We start from the raw sequence: 16,009 nt of genomic DNA on the forward strand, positions 1-16,009 counted from the left end.
AGAGACATCATGGCTTTCAAATGAGCAAAGCATGGCAGTTGGTCAAGGCCACACCCCCACCATACACCTTCAGATACAGTATTAGGGGACCACTAAGGTCTATATAAAAGAGATACAGTATCAGGGGACACTATGGTCTATATATAAAGAAGACTCATATACGTATCAGGGGACCACATGGTCTATATAAACGAGACTTCAGATACTAGTAGAGAGGAGAGAGAGGAAGGGGAAATTAGAGAAGGGGGGAGTTAAGAAGGAGTAATTAAAAGAGCGGGAGGAAGAAGAGATGAAAGTAGGGGAGGGGGATTAGTTAGTAGAGAGAGAAGGGGGTGCGGAGGGATAGAGGGAGTAAATGAGGAGGGAATAAGGGAGTTAGTTATAGGTTATAGGAAAGAGATGGGGGAGGAGGGAAGAGAGGAGATTAGGAAAGTAGGGGGGGGTAGGTAAAGGGAGGATAGGAATGGAGAGGGAGTGAGGATTATAAGGAGGGTAAAAAGAGGGGAAAGGGTAGAGGGAGAGGAATAGAGTAGAAGGAGGGAGGAGATGAGGGGTAGGAGAGGAGGGGGGAGAAGAGTCTGGGAGTAATAGAGAGAGAGGAGGGGGGAAGGGGGGGGTTAATAGGGGAGGGGTAGAAGAATTGAGAAGGCGTAAGGATGAGGTAAGGGAAGGGAGGAAGAAGGGGGGAATGGGGAAAATTCTTTTAAAAAAACGGGAGAAAGGGGGAGGGGAGGGGCGTAGAGGTGTTAAAGAGGATTAGAAGGTGAGGAGGAGGAGAAGGATGATAAGGGAGTGTATTTGAAGATGAATGAGGATTATGCTGGGTTTAAGAGTTGAGAATTTAGAAGGAGAGGAAATGGAAGTGAAAGTAGGGAGAAAAGGGTGGAAGGGGGTGATTGTAGATTTAGGGGGAGGAGAAGGAGGGTGTTTGGATGGTAGGATAGAGGGTGGAGTAGAGAGGAAGAAGAGAGGTAGAGAGTGATAGGGGGGGTAGAGAGGAAAGACGAGTTGGGGTGGGTAGGTAGTTAGGGGAAGAGGTATAAGGAGAAGGGAGAAGGGATATGGAGAGGATAGGGAGGGGTTGAGGGGGGGATTAGGAGGTGAGAGTGGTAAGGAAAGATGATTACTGGAAGAGGTTATGAGAGCGCAGTAGGTGAAAGGAGTGGTAGTTGGAAGTTAGGAGAGTTATGAGAAGTATGGAGTAGTTTGTAAGTTATGGGGGGTGTTTAGTAATATAGATTAAGAGGGTGTAAACTTAGTATTGTTTAAACAGGATTAGGAGGATTTATGATTGTGTAGGGAAATAGTGTGGGAGAGTGGTGAGAGGGGAGTGAGAAGGTAGGAGTAAGGAGGGGAGAAAGGGAGAAAGATATTCGAAATGGGTAATGAATGGGAATTAAAGTGAGGGTAGATATCTGGAAAAGGAAGTGGGGGGTTAGTCTTGAGGAGTAAGGGTTAAGGTAAAAAGGGGGAGGAGAGGTAGGAGATGGATGAACGATATTTGAGTTGGAGTAGAGGTGGGAAGGGGAGTGGAAGATGAGAGTTAGAGAGATAGAGGGAGGATAGGGTAGGGAACATATTGGGTAGTGAAGTATGGGAGTCGGGTATAGGTGTGTGGGGGGGAGGTTAGTGGTAAGTGAGTAGGTAGGAGGAGTGGGGGATGGGGGAGGAAGAAATTGCACATGCTCTTATGAAATAAAGTTTAGACTCATTTTAATATATATATTGGTATACAGATAATATAGGAAATATAGCGTAGGAGAGTATTGCCGTATGAGTGTGTACGGTAGGGTATTTGGGAGAATTAGTTGCTACGGAGTTTGTTGATTCAGATGATTTGAATGTAGTTAAAGAGATATGGTAATTTGTTAAATTTAATTCATGTAATTATGTTATAGGGAAAGAGGTAGAAGGGGTCTAGAGGAGGGACACTATTCTATCATAAGTACTCCAGATACAGTATTAGGATCACTAAGGTCTATATAAAAGACTTTCAGATACAGTATTAGGGACCACTAAGTTCTATATAAAGAACTTCAGATACATATAGGGACCACTAAGGCTATATAAAAGAGACTTCAGATACACAGTAACAGGGACCACTATGGTCTATATAAAAGAGACTTCGTACATTATTAGGGACCACTAATGTCTATAAAAGCTTCAGATACAGTATTAGGAACCACTAAGGTCTATATAAAAGAGACTTCAGATACAGTTTTAGGGGCACTAAGTGCTATATAAAAGAGACTTCAGATACAGTATTAGGACCACTAGGTCTTATAAAGAACTTCAGATACAGTATTAGGGGACCACTAAGGTCTTATAAAGAGCTTCAGAAAGTATTAGGGGACCACTAAGTCTATACAAAGAGACTTCAGATACAGTATTATGGCCCTCTAAGGCTATATAAAAAACTTCAGATACAGTATTAGGGACCACTAAGGTCTATATAAAAGAGACTTCAGATACAGTATTAGGGACCACTAGGTTTATATAAAGAGACTTCAGATCAATTATTAGGGGACCACTAAGGTCTATATAAAGAGACTTCAGATACAGTATAGGGACCACTAGCCTATATCAAGACTTCAGATACAGTATTAGGGGACCACTAAGGTCATATATAAAGAGCCTTCAGATACAGTATTATGGGACCACTCAAGTTTATAAAAGAGACTTCAGATACATTATTAGGGGACCACTAAGTTGCTATAAAAGTATAAAGAGACTTCAGATACAGTATTAGGGGACCTCTAAGGTCTATATAAAGTCATCCAAAAAGCAGCATGTCATAGAACCTTCAACACGTTAGTAAATTATATAATACCTAGTGAGACAAAAATTGCAATGTATAAACCATTTGCCTTGTTGAAATGCGGTGCCCAACATTATTGCTGTAGCTGGTCAAGGTGCGGCTCATTATTAAGCTTAGTTATTTCCTGTCAGCCATCTGTAAAAATCATGTTTTTTAAGCATGTAAAATATTTTGTAGTCGTCACCAAAGTGTTTCCCTCCAAAATGCAGCGGCGCAAAGGTTTAAACGACCACAACATGTAAATAGTGAAGAAAAGTATCGTTTAAAGAGTACCTTAGCAAACTTTAAATGTAACTTTCCCCACTGCAAGGCGGAGGCACTTGGTCTGATTTATAACATGGATCTTGGCCAGAGAAAGAGGAGGATGCAGGTGATTATGAGGGAGGGGAGATGGAACAGAAGCTGAGGACAAGAGAGAACTGAAAAACGGAAGAAGAAACAGGAAAAGGATGAGGATGGTGATGATGTGAAGGGAGACGAGGGGAGAAATAGGAGGCAAGCCAGAGAGCACAGTAGAGACAGCCGTGCACCTGGGTTGCGCCTGTCAAAGTGTTATGAATAGAGAAACAAACGGCGTCAACTGTCAAGGCACCAAGACCTGAATACCAGCAGCCACAAGCACCTCGAGCACAAATCAAAAACACCTGCAACCGTTGAACGAGCAGGACGAAAGGAAGTCAAACACGTTGGAAAGAAAACAAATCTGACCGAGGGTTCTGTTTGTAACACATCTCAGAGCACTTCAGCTCACAATGGCAGTCAAACAGCAACAATGGAGTGTGATGCGGTTCGTGTGCGTGGAGTTTTTTTTATGTGCCCTAATATCAAAAAGATTGACACGATCCATTAGCCCTTTGTCTCATTACAGTGAGATGGGGGAAGGGGGGAGTCAAGGCTTATGCACAAGGGTGGCGACCTCCCTGGCCGGGACCTCATTAACGTGCTGATGTTTTCATCCCTGTGGGCCTGTCAATTGTGGCTATTGACATGTCAGTCCTTTCTCTCTAAATGCAACGCCTCATAATCATATCATTACCAAGGATTACAAAAACAGCCTGAGGGAAAGTGTCTTTCTCTCGACAGTAATGCCTGAAAGAAAAGAAAAAAAATACATCTAACTTTAATGTCCCATATTCTTTCTTTGAGGAGCAAGTCAGCTCATTAAACTCCTGAGTGCGTGCGTGTGTGTGTCTTTGTCTCCCTACAGTCCTCGAGACACTACTTTACAAAAAAATAGGAATTGTTTAACATTTCAGGGAACAAGTTTATTGGCATTCTTGCTGAATATTAAATGTGATCGATTGCACTCTGCTGTCTATTAAATAGGAGGCGGCGGCGGGTTAGCTTAGCTAAGCAACAAAGACGAGGAGAGGCTCAGAAGCTAGCCTGGCTCTGTCCAAAGGTAACAACGTCTGCCAGCCTACCAGCACCTCTAAAGAAAACAGATTAAAATACATGATGTATTTTTTTAAGCGGTACAAATAAAGAAAACCTGTCATCTCTGTGAGGTTACCAGTAAACCAGCAGAGACTCCAGGGACTCACTGCTCCCAGAAATTAAACCTGGGGCCTGTTGCACAAACCCAGGATAAGGGATTAAGCGGGGACATTCCAGTTATCCTGGATGAATTTAGCTTTGACTCGGTTGCACAAAACCAGGTGTAATTAAACCCAGCCAAGTAACCATGGAGATTTGAGCTTTACAACTAGCCTGGTCCAGAGCAGGCTAACAGCCAGGCTAAGCTTGTCCTGGAGTTCATGTGTTAACATCAGCTGCCGCTCTGATCCCAATAAACTGTTTAAATTTGCCTAATGTTACCTTTTTTATTATGCTATTTGGTTTCAATACCTTCTCAAAGTCTCACATCCCTGGACCAATAACGTGGCCTATATATGTATTTAGTGAGTTTACCTCCATCACACAACGGGAACACCACAATGCTTCTTAATCTTTTTATTTTGGTGCCGTCACTTGTCAGAAGAATAAAAACATGAGTATGTTTTTCATATATGCTCACGCATGTATTGAAGTCACTTACTTCTTTTCTAGTTTTTTTCCCTTTCAGATTGTTCTGTATGAACAGTACAAAGATATAGAATTAGACCACTTATAGAGATGTGTGCAATGGTTGTAAAACATGTTCTCGTGTTGTAAATAAGGGTTTGAAATTAAGCCTAGAGCCTCAGGTACATTCCCGAGGAACATTAATTCCTTCTGCTCACTTTTAAAAAGGCAAATAGGCTAAATAATACGCATTGTATTTATATTGGCTACGTGGAAAGACCTACAGTAAAACAGCACATTTATCACATAAAATGAACCATGAACTAGCATATTTAAGCAATTAAAACACAGTGTAGCCTGCAACTTGGGAAAAAAAAACAAAAAACATGGAGTGCACAGTAGCCTAGTAGATATTTTACATCCTTACACATTCTCGGTCCGCTATAGTCTTCTCCGTTTGATACAGCCATATTTCCTTCTCTGCTATCATCTCTCCACCTCCTCGTTACTTTCCCCAAAGCTCTGCTCCATTGGGTGAAACATATGCTGCATGCGTCTTCTCCATTTCTGCATCAGTAAATCTGTGATGGATACCGTGGTCTATTTAGAAAGCCGTGAACGTGCACCTGGCTGGACATAGCTTCACGTTCATCCTGGCTCGGCAAACGTGCAACCGATTAGCGCGATTGAGCGGATCCACCTAAGTGAAGCTGCCTTTTTCACTCATCCTGGTATCTTTATTCTACTTTCGTGCAACGGCCCCTGGAAACCACAACTTGTGTGACTGCTGTTCGCTGGTGAGCTTCATTTAATATTGACTGAGCCAGGCTAGCTGTTCCCGCTGTTAAAAAGTTTAAAAAAAATAATTGCAATTTACAAAATACTTGGTCTCATTCAGTCATATTAAAAAAAAAAAAAAAAAAAAAGTGTTTATTGTGTTATTACTTTTCTAACACAATTAAATTTTTTGAATGAATTCCAGGATACATGTTATGGTAATTCACTGTTGTGTGAACCAGATGATGTAATCCACAGTTTATGAGTAAACCACTCTTTATTATTGTAAACTTTTTTCCTACCGGTGCTATAAACATGTATAAACACAAGTGCCAACAACTAACAATTGAAATATTAAATTAGTCCAACCAATAATCACTTATATTATTACAATTTGGTTATATCAAAAAAAATAAAAAATAAAAAAATAAAAAATGACCAGCCGTCCACTGAGACATTAATTTGCGTTTTAAGAAGAAAACGTGAATATGTAAAAAATAAAACAACACGATATTAGACAATATGTCATAACTGGTACAGGCCTAGTGGTATGGATCTCATCCAACATTTTTAACATCAATTTTTTTGATTATTTATCAATTATATTTATTTGTGTTAGAAAAGCTATTTTAATATAGCTTTACAAATATACTAAAAAGGTATTTTAATGTTTTTTTGCTTTTGACAGTTCACAAAATACGGTATTTGTTGCCATACCCTCCTGGTAATTGGATGGAAATCATTTCCTTAACATTCTATACCAAAGGACAAGTCAAGGAATCACACTGGCAAGTTATTCTTATGCAGCCCTAAACACTTTCACTATTTTTCACAATTTCTTTTTTTAACATTCCACTGTTTAATTGGGTGCCTAAAATCCGCACCGCTTTATTTCTCACGCAGCTGGCCAGAACTAATTCACACAGCGCTAGCAAGAACTAATGCAATTTAGAAAGAATGACTGCAAAGAGGTGATTTCATCTGCTAGAAGAAGATGCGGGGCCTACCGGGATCCTGCCTGAGATGATACTTTCTCTATTGTTTTTTGCAAAGTAGTTAAATAGAAAGTGCAAGTCAATCACAACACGAGTGCTTAATAAGCGTTGATAACAGAGGAATTGTACATTAAAAGACGGTTTATAAAAGAAAGACGCAGACTACAATCTATATAAAATTAAAACTGAATGTGATCCTCTAGAACAAACAATAACACCCCACGGAGGATGAAGGAATCCAAGCCCAGTCAGAGTGGCCTCATTACCGTGTACACAGAGATGAAGAGGCCCATGTAACGACTTGCTGTTGTACAGTCTTCGCTGCCACCGCAAACGAATGAAAACGCGATTGAGCAACTCATTATGCGAGTCCCCGATTTGTCAGGATTACCATCCCACGCGTGAAGTATCTGATTCCAAATATATATGTATGGAGCCTCTGTAGTGCGAGGACTACTGGGTGTGCAGCGACAACAGCCCGAGTACTCCGGTTTCCATGGTCTTTGCCAGAAGTTACAATCTTTTAACAGCCCCTCTTATTAGTAACCAAAACCAACCAACCAAAGCTCACACTCTGCATAAACTCCTCCAACCCACCTGTCCACCACCGCCTACGGGCTTTGGTAATCCTTTTGTCCCGGTCAAACATCGTCACCACTAATCCATCTATTTATTGGTTGATTTCATCTGTTGGAGCGACACTTGTTTTGACTTCATGTAAGGCAAGGCAAGCGCTTATTTGTATAGCCATTTTAGCAACAGGCAATTCAAAGTGCTTTACACAAAATCAGTTAAACAGATAAACCACAATGTAAAAACAGCTAAAATCATAAGCATTAAAACCGGTAAAACACATGAATAACAGTTAAAAACAAAGATAAACATAAAACACAAGATAAAGTTACAGTGCAGCAAAAGAATTAAAGAAATGAGCAGTCATTTAAAGAAAGGCAGCTCAAAAAGAAGGTCTTCAGCCTTGATTAAAAGAACTGAGAGTAGCACGGATCTGCAGGTTTCTGGGATTTTTTCCAGATATGAGAGCTAGAAACTGAAAGCTCTTCACCCTGTTTAGTTTCTGACTCTGGGACAGAAGTAGACCTGCCCAGATGACCTAAGAGGTCGTGGGGTCATAGTGTAGTACAGATCAGAAATGTATTTTGGACCTAAACCTTTAGGATTTATAAACTAGCAGAGTACTTTGAAATCAATTCTTTGAGACACAGGAAGCCAGTGTAAAGACTTCAGAACTGGAGTGATGTGATCCAGTCTCTTAGTGGACTCGCAGCAGCAGTTTTTTTTAGGGAGACCTGTAAACCCCCCGTTACAGTAGTCAGTCCTGAAGATGAAAGCATGGACCAGTTTTTCCAGTCCTGTTGACACATAATCCTTAAACCCTTGACATATTCTTAATGGATAGTAGGCTGACTTTGTAATTGTCTTATTTGGCTGTTAAAATTCAGGTCTGAGTCCATACCTACACCAAGATTTCTGGCTTTGTCTGTTGTTTTTAACATTGTTGTTTGAATCTGAGCGCAGACTTTTAATACGTTCCTCTTTTGCTCCAATACAACCACCTCATTTTTTTCCTTCATTTAATTTCAGAAAGTTTGGCACATCCGCCGTTAATTTGTTTGCACTTAGTCAGTTTTTGTATTGGACTATAGTCCCCTGGCGATAAGGTTGTAATTTGTGTGTCGTTCGTAAATGACGTTCTTGGGTCCCTTGGAAGACGCTATACAAATCCAGGTATTATTATTAACCCTCCTGTTGTCCTCGGTCCCTACAACGCTCTTCACATTTTGATTTAATTTTATAGCCTTTGAAATAAAGAAAATGATAAAGAACGTTGAAAAAAGTGATGGAAAAAGCTTCAAAAACATGGGAAAAAGAACACAAATGTCAAAAGGTGCATAAAAACTAAAACTTTGACAAAAGGACCAAACATGGGTGGTCGAAAAACTGTTGAAAAGGACAACCAGAGGATTTTTTATTTTTCAATATTTGACCCAAAAACAACCAAAAAGCATCTGTGTGCAAATCTGCATGCAGACCATCCTTTTTCATAAGCGAGCTCCTTGAACAGCACAAAGCAACAGAATTGATTTAGTGGCTGAAAGGCAGATGGAGGAGCATCTGAAGTTTGCTCTAAACTAACTTTCCACATTCTCCACCTCCTGAGCCTCTGTGCAAACCAGCCTGGGCTCCCTCTCGCATCCAGCTAACCTGTGTTTAAACAGGGATACTCAGCTGAACTTGGATGCAGTTTTTATGCCTTTTTTTTGTTATATTACCAATTTTTAAATCTCTACTTCATAACAAGAACGTGTCCCCAATTGAGGCTTTCGTTTCTGAAGAATAAGCTGATGAAATTTGAGTTTTTTGGCTCACTCCATCAACCTAGATTCAAAACAGTTTTATGACAATTAAGATAAAACCAACTCCAGCTAAAAAAAACCAGAATAAATACGTTTTCCCAATCTACAGTACATTCCCAAGACCAGACAGTAAATTGGATCCAATGTTTGAAACCAGAGGTAAGAGAGAGGGCTGAAGATGAAAAGAAACTGACTGCCACCATCAACTGCAGCGTGAGTCTTGACCGAGTCCTACAGAAGATTTTTTTGTTGCTACAGATCCTTATTCCGTGTTGCGAGTAGGCGACTGCGTACGGCAAACAGCTCCAAAGATAACCAGAAGCCAGAGAGTTACAGTGCAAGTCGCCTACTTCTCAAATCAGCTCTTAGTTTTCTGCAGGTTAGTGTGTGAGCAAACACCCGACGTGGCAGTGACTGTGCATACAAAACCTAATTATGACCACACACACACACACCACCACACACACACCACACACACACACACACACACACACACACACCACACAACACACACCACACACACACACCACACACACACACACACACACACACACACACACCTACCTGCAACATGCAGTCATATGTGTGTTAATATTTTCACAAATGCAAATTCATTTTCTCAACAGAGACGGGCGGGCAACGACAGACAGACAGACAGACAACACATGTGCTTGCAGGTGACGTAGCATGTTTTATTTTCACGCGCACATTAGAAGACATTACAACATGTGCTAAGATTTTATATAAATTTTCACGGGAAAACATCCCCAGCGCAATAAACAGTAAAGCTGCGGGCCAAGACTAAACAATGAGCTGAATAATGCTAAATGTCAAATATTGATTTCAGCAGCTATAAAAAAAATAAAAATAATTCTATAGATAATAGCTCTAATGATATTATCTGTCGCAGCCTAGACCGGCCACACACTGGCTGGGTCGCGCCACGCGTGGCGTTCTGATGCGTGACGGCTGCGTGGATTTGTCTATGTCCTACACACCTGAAACGTGTCTGACCGGCGCTGCTGCGGTGTTCTAGGTGACGTCCAGGAGGGATATCTCGGGACATAGTGCCGACAGATTAACACTCAAAAAAATGGGTAAACATAAATTAGAGCTACGTGATTTGATTAAAGCAAGACAACGCCGCGTTTCTTGCTTTAACTAATCAATCAGTAGCCTCTATATTTATTTTACTCTTTAGTATTGGCGGAAAATATGTTACAGAATATTTCTGTTTTGATGTCAAAACCTACAGCATTAAAACTCCACATGCATTATATAATAAGCATTTGGATCAAAATGACAAACATCTTTTCATATTCTATTCTTCCTGGAAACGCCTCCAACACGCTAACATGTTGCGTAAAATAGTCGTTTTTCTAGCATGCGTGCATTGTGGCGTGGCTCGGCCGCGCCTGAGACCTGCGTGTCCCGCAGGCAGTGTGTAAGCTAACCTGTTTCACGTGGGGCTAAAATAAAAACGACACGCCACGCAGGCAGCATGTACCCGACCTTAGAGAAGTAGTAGATTCACGTGCATTTTTGAGGACTTTGTTTGAGCTTTCTCAAGAGAGCAGCCGTGCAGCAGAGAGATGGAGTGCGTCAGCAGAACGCATAGAATAAAGGAGGAGGGAGGGAGGGTTAAAGCAAGATGTAGGAGAGAAACCGAAGAGAAGGGAAATGAACCTAAAGAAGTAAGGGAGGATGTTGGAGAGGGACAAGTGACTGCAAACATAGCAAAGAAGAAGTAAAAAGAAGAAAAACCAACTTTGGGAGAGGCGAGGGGGAAGAAATGGACAAAAAAAAGACAAAGGCGTTGAAAGGGTTCGCCCCTGGAAAGGGGATAGAGTGCCGATCCCTGGGTGCAACAAAACACACACACACACACACACACACACACACAACACACACACACACACAAACACACACACACACCACACACACACCCACACACACACACACACACCACACAACACAACACACACACACACCGCCATCAGCCGTTTATTTTGATGCGTCTGTTTTAAAAAATGCCTTCAGGAAGAGCTCTCAATCATCCTCACCATAGAAAACCTGTGGAGACTGGGAGTGAGCGGGAGAGGGGAGGGAGAGAGAGGGGGAGAGGAAGGGAGAGAGAAGGAGAGAGGAGAGGGGAGAGGAAGGAGAGGGGGGAGAGGAAATCTGCCGTCTGTGAAGCAACGTTAGCAGCTTCTCTCTCACTTCATCTCTCCATCTGGTGAGGTGGGGGTGCAAGGGACACAGGCTGTGAATACTGACAAGGGAAAGGCTTTATCCCTCCCTTTTTCTCGCCACATCTTTTTGTCTCTTCTTCCCCTCTTAATACGTTCCATCACTCCCCACCGCTCCCTGTTTCTCCACGGCGCCTCCTGCTGCCCCTGCCGTTCAAACTCTCCATCCACCACACCCTCCCTCTTATCTCTCCCCTCCCCACAATATAATCAATGTCCCACAAAGCACCAAAAAAAGCAGAATGAAAAAAAAATTGAAGGTAAAGAAACTTAACCAGACCACGGTGAATGCCAGCCTGTCTCTGTGTAAATCTCTCACTCTGAGGTTAAAGTGCATCATTGGACAGACGCTTCATATATGATGGTCTGTAGTAGAGCTTTTGTAAAGAAGGACCCCCCAAACACAGGTATATGGGTGCAAGGAGACGAATTTGACATCTGCTAGTGACTTTTCTGACCAAGGCCGGGCAATGTCCCAAGTAAAACTTGGGTGTATTTTTAAGAAACAAGAGTTTAGCTACCTCTGAATTTCTGATTTGTGATGTTGTTTACACGGTTTGGCAGTCAGTCAGTCTCCTCTCAGTATGGCAGAAAGCTAAAAGATTAAAACATCGACACTAACATGTTAAATCAGCAACATACAATGTGCCTGAACCTAGAACGATACAGACCAACCCTGATATATATCACCTGGACCAGCTCTAATCTACTAGAGTAATCTAATCTTCTATCGCTGGCCAGATGACATAAAACGCAAATATGCAGCCCACTATGCTGTTTGCATTATCGTGACTTGTTTGGGACAGATTAACACCCCTGATTCGTTTGTGACCTTATCCACCGGGCTTTATTCAATACTAGGGTCTCATACCTGAACTGTGCGTCAGCCGCGTGGCGTGTCCGTTTTTATCACGGCTCCCACGTTAACAGGTTGAGCTTGCACACTGCCTGCGTACGTGCGCGTCTCAGGCGCGGCTCAAGCCAGGGCTAAACATGTCGTGCTAGCAATGCTAGGACCGTGCCGACACGCAAGCGTTTGGAAATGTTTCCAGGCAAAACTGACAGAGAAAAGATAAGGTGAAAAATTTGGAAACAATATCTAAAACTGAATGGTGACACTTTTGGAGCTTTGACTGTCTGTCTGTCTGTTCTGTCTGTGTGGTGTCTGTGTGTGTGTGTGTGTGTTTGTGTGGTGTGTGTGTCTTTGTGTCTGTGTGTCTGTGTGTGTTGGTGTGTGTGTGTGTGTGTGTTGTTGTGGTGTTAGCTGAATAGCTGAAGTGGAACATATTAAAATGACACCAAGGTATTTTTCATTCTCAAAACCAGATACAACAGTTGACAAAGAGTTCCCAAAGGTGAAGCGTGAACTGTCAGCCTCAACTGTTAGCCAACAAGATGGCGTGAGGGCTCAGAGCATCTATCTAAAGTGTCATCATCTTCACCTCCGGTTTTTTAAAGTGCACACCCCAGAGAGTCATCTGTACAACAAGTCAGTAAAAACACAGAAAAGATGACGTTACATGTAAAAGGACACGCACTCCCATGCATTCACACAGGTAAAAACTATGCCAACAAGGTTAAGATCATTCAGTATAACTGTAACGGACTGGAGTAGCTACCTGCCAACACGGTAAAACAGTCAAGAGTTAGGTTCCCAGCCGGGGAAATCAGGACAATCATGGAAGATGTTTTTTCAGCCGGGCCCTAAAGTATAACGACTCGCCCTAATGTGAGCGGGACACTTTCCAGAGAAATGGAGCTCGGTGGACAAAGAGTTCTTGTTAAATCCAGAAATGATTAGAAACCGGCAGTAAGGGACGTAAAGGGCGTGATGGCGGTTGGTGGAATAAGGCTGAGATTTATGAGGGAGCCAGACCATTTAAAGCTTTATTGCGTAACTTTTTTTATATTAATGAACTCCGTTATCAAGCTAGTCTCACATAGCCAACCTTCTTCCACAGCGCTGGGGCGGGAGGATGGGCTAGTCACCACAGCATTCCTGGATGGAGAAAAACGTGCTCTGGTTTATCGGCATTTCTTTAAACAATCACAATCGCTTAGGCGCCGCCTGACAGAGCCCACGGCGCCTCGTCTAAATAGTCTCAAAGGAACGTGGTTTGGTGGAACATGTGCACGTTTAAAAGTTGCTTAGTTTTGGCAACAGAAGACACTTTCTAACACCCTCACTTGGGCTAATATTGATACAATATGTTTGATATTATGATGTGAACAAACTGCAATAGTAGGATAATCCAATGTTGTCAAGTTTGACTTTACAGTGACAAATAGGTGAAAGGACTTGGCGCGGGTGGTTAAAACAAGGAGAAAAAAAAATGATGGAGGAGATAAGACAGCGTGCAAGAAGAAAATGAGTAAGCAGAATGTGAAACAGACTGAGATCGATAATGAATCAAAAGAACGAGCAGGGTTTTCCACAGAGGTTCCAGGCTTGTGATAAGCCCTGACCGTGATGGATGGGTGGGTGCGGGTGGTGGTGGTGGTTGGAGCGAGAGATGGAGGTTACTAGGCGAATGGGGGTCACACAGTGTATGGGGTCGGATCATAAGCCGCCGGTATATCGTAGTCATTGAGACACTGGCGCTGATCCAACCTCTATATACGCACCATTTCTGTGGAATTAAGATTAGCAGGGTTTAGCAGCATCTGGGAACTCGGAGAGATAAGAGCCTGGGTTCACGCGCACGCACACATGCACGCATGCACAAAGTGTGCTTGCACCACCAAATACTACATGAAGCAAATGTGGACAGCAGCTAAAACCCCATCCAACAACCGAGACTAGCATTCAATCACACCAATGCGGCAAACATTTGTTCACAAACACAGGAAGGACCCAAAAAACGCAGAATTCTAACACTACTTTATATTAGTATTCTGTCACTAATGTTTATGTTGTCCGCTTTTATTATTTGCGTACTGGTAATGTCCCTCATAGTGACTAAAGCTAATATTTGCGGTGGATCTTCTACCCTGTTGCAGAGGCAGCTGGCTGCCAGAGCTGCAGGGCTCTGGGTTGGGGTTTTTCGTCACATTGTGATGAATCCGCATCCATGTCAGGTCTGAGGGACTCTTTTAACTTGACTATGCGGAGGCTCGTCTTTACGGACAATGCACGTGTTCCGAAGATTCTCACTTCATGTGTAAGTGACCTTCACCGCTGCTCTCCCTCTCCCTCTCTCTCTCTCTCCCTAACTCCCCTCTCCTTCTTATTCACTCAGGATTGATCACCTCAAAGTAAGCCTTTTGTTCTGTGCGGTGGTGCAGCGAACGTTGACCTCGGAGAACAGGGGGAGATGGACGGCAAGCTCTCATAGAATCTTAAAGCATCGCCCGGTTAATCTACAGGGGACTGAGAGCGCTAGCACAAAGAACACAGTGGGTGTTGCTGCCTCCGTACACAGGAAACACACTTTTCGTCTGCATGCCTTAGCTCTGAATCATAATCTGTAGCTAGGACAACGTCAATAACTTCCTTGTTGCAAAGTTATCATATCATGTGCAACCCTGGTCGGAAGGAACTGACGACTCACGGATAAAAATCTATTTGCCATTACAATATTTTATTGACTCAAGTCCTTAATCATCACTCACTGATCTCACTGATTCTGTGTTGCATCATCGAAAAGCTGCTTGAGACCGCGTATGGACGGAATTTCATTAGCATTGATTTCACAGGAGCGTAACTGTTCCATCATCTAAATGCTGAAGCAACGACTTCATTAGTTTTGCTTTAAAAGGATAATTCATATGGCGTAAACGCGTTCACAGAACTGCAGAGAATAGGGCCTTAGGTTAGGAGCAAAATTAAATTGAGGATTTAACAAACGAAAATTCAATAAAATCTGATCCTGTGATAATGTATTTCCTAATATGTAATGCATCATAATATGTAGTGTTGTAATATATATATATATTATATATATTATATCCCATCTCAGCCCATGAAAATACTCCGTCTATCCTAGTCACGTGAATGTTTAACAAAAAATATGTTTACGGCATTTACTAATTAACTGGACGTAGTACACACGGCAATACCACTACGAAGACCCATAAGGTTTAACCATGAATCCAGCTCATTTTAAAGCCACCATCATTTAATATTGTATTTGGCGTTATCTTTAGCGGGTGCAAATGTTCCACTAAAACAACTCCTTCCTGTTTTGCTGCATCCAAAGGTTAGCACAGGTCAAGATGAGTGGGAATGGTTTAAAGAGCACTCAGAGCATTTTTCTCCTTGTCCTGTAATGTATGTGGTGGCTACCAGACGTTTACCCACAGCGCTGTGGAAATAGACTGGCAATGCAAGCTACTGAAGAAGTCACTTTTGGCCTTTTTTGCCACCACTAAGCTAGATGGGTTAAAAATGTATGGCTTACACGCAATAAGCTATTCAGTAAAACAAATTCTCACCTGTATATTTCTTAATGCTCCGGGGGGGTACGACATTCTCCCGAAGCAACGTGCATTCTATCGTCGATCGTTCGAAAAGCTCAATTTACATGCGTGTTGTTTCGCGAGAGAAGGTAGTCAGGGAGACGAGTTCTGCAAGCGTTCACTGCAGAGCAAGAAAACAGAAACTATATTAACGCACAAGTGACAGTTACCAAGGAGTTACGAGTGCTCCACAGAGTCACATCCCAAGTAGAGCTGGGCATATATATGTATTTGGTCGAGATATGGTGATATTGTGAGTTTCTCTACATCTAATCCCAAGTTCTTTATATTCCTAAAGTGATGTCACACTTTTTGCGCACAACATCAGTATGG

General features: G+C 42.2%; 1 protein-coding gene across 1 annotated transcript in view; it reads right to left on the minus strand.

The window, feature by feature from the left end:
• Positions 1-16,009, minus strand: part of LOC116686089 (attractin-like) — a 124,644-nt gene that overhangs the window by 24,257 nt on the left and 84,378 nt on the right. The window lies entirely within an intron of this gene.

This window comes from Etheostoma spectabile, unplaced genomic scaffold (genome assembly GCF_008692095.1).
Source record: "Etheostoma spectabile isolate EspeVRDwgs_2016 unplaced genomic scaffold, UIUC_Espe_1.0 scaffold314, whole genome shotgun sequence".
NCBI lineage: Eukaryota > Metazoa > Chordata > Actinopteri > Perciformes > Percidae > Etheostoma > Etheostoma spectabile.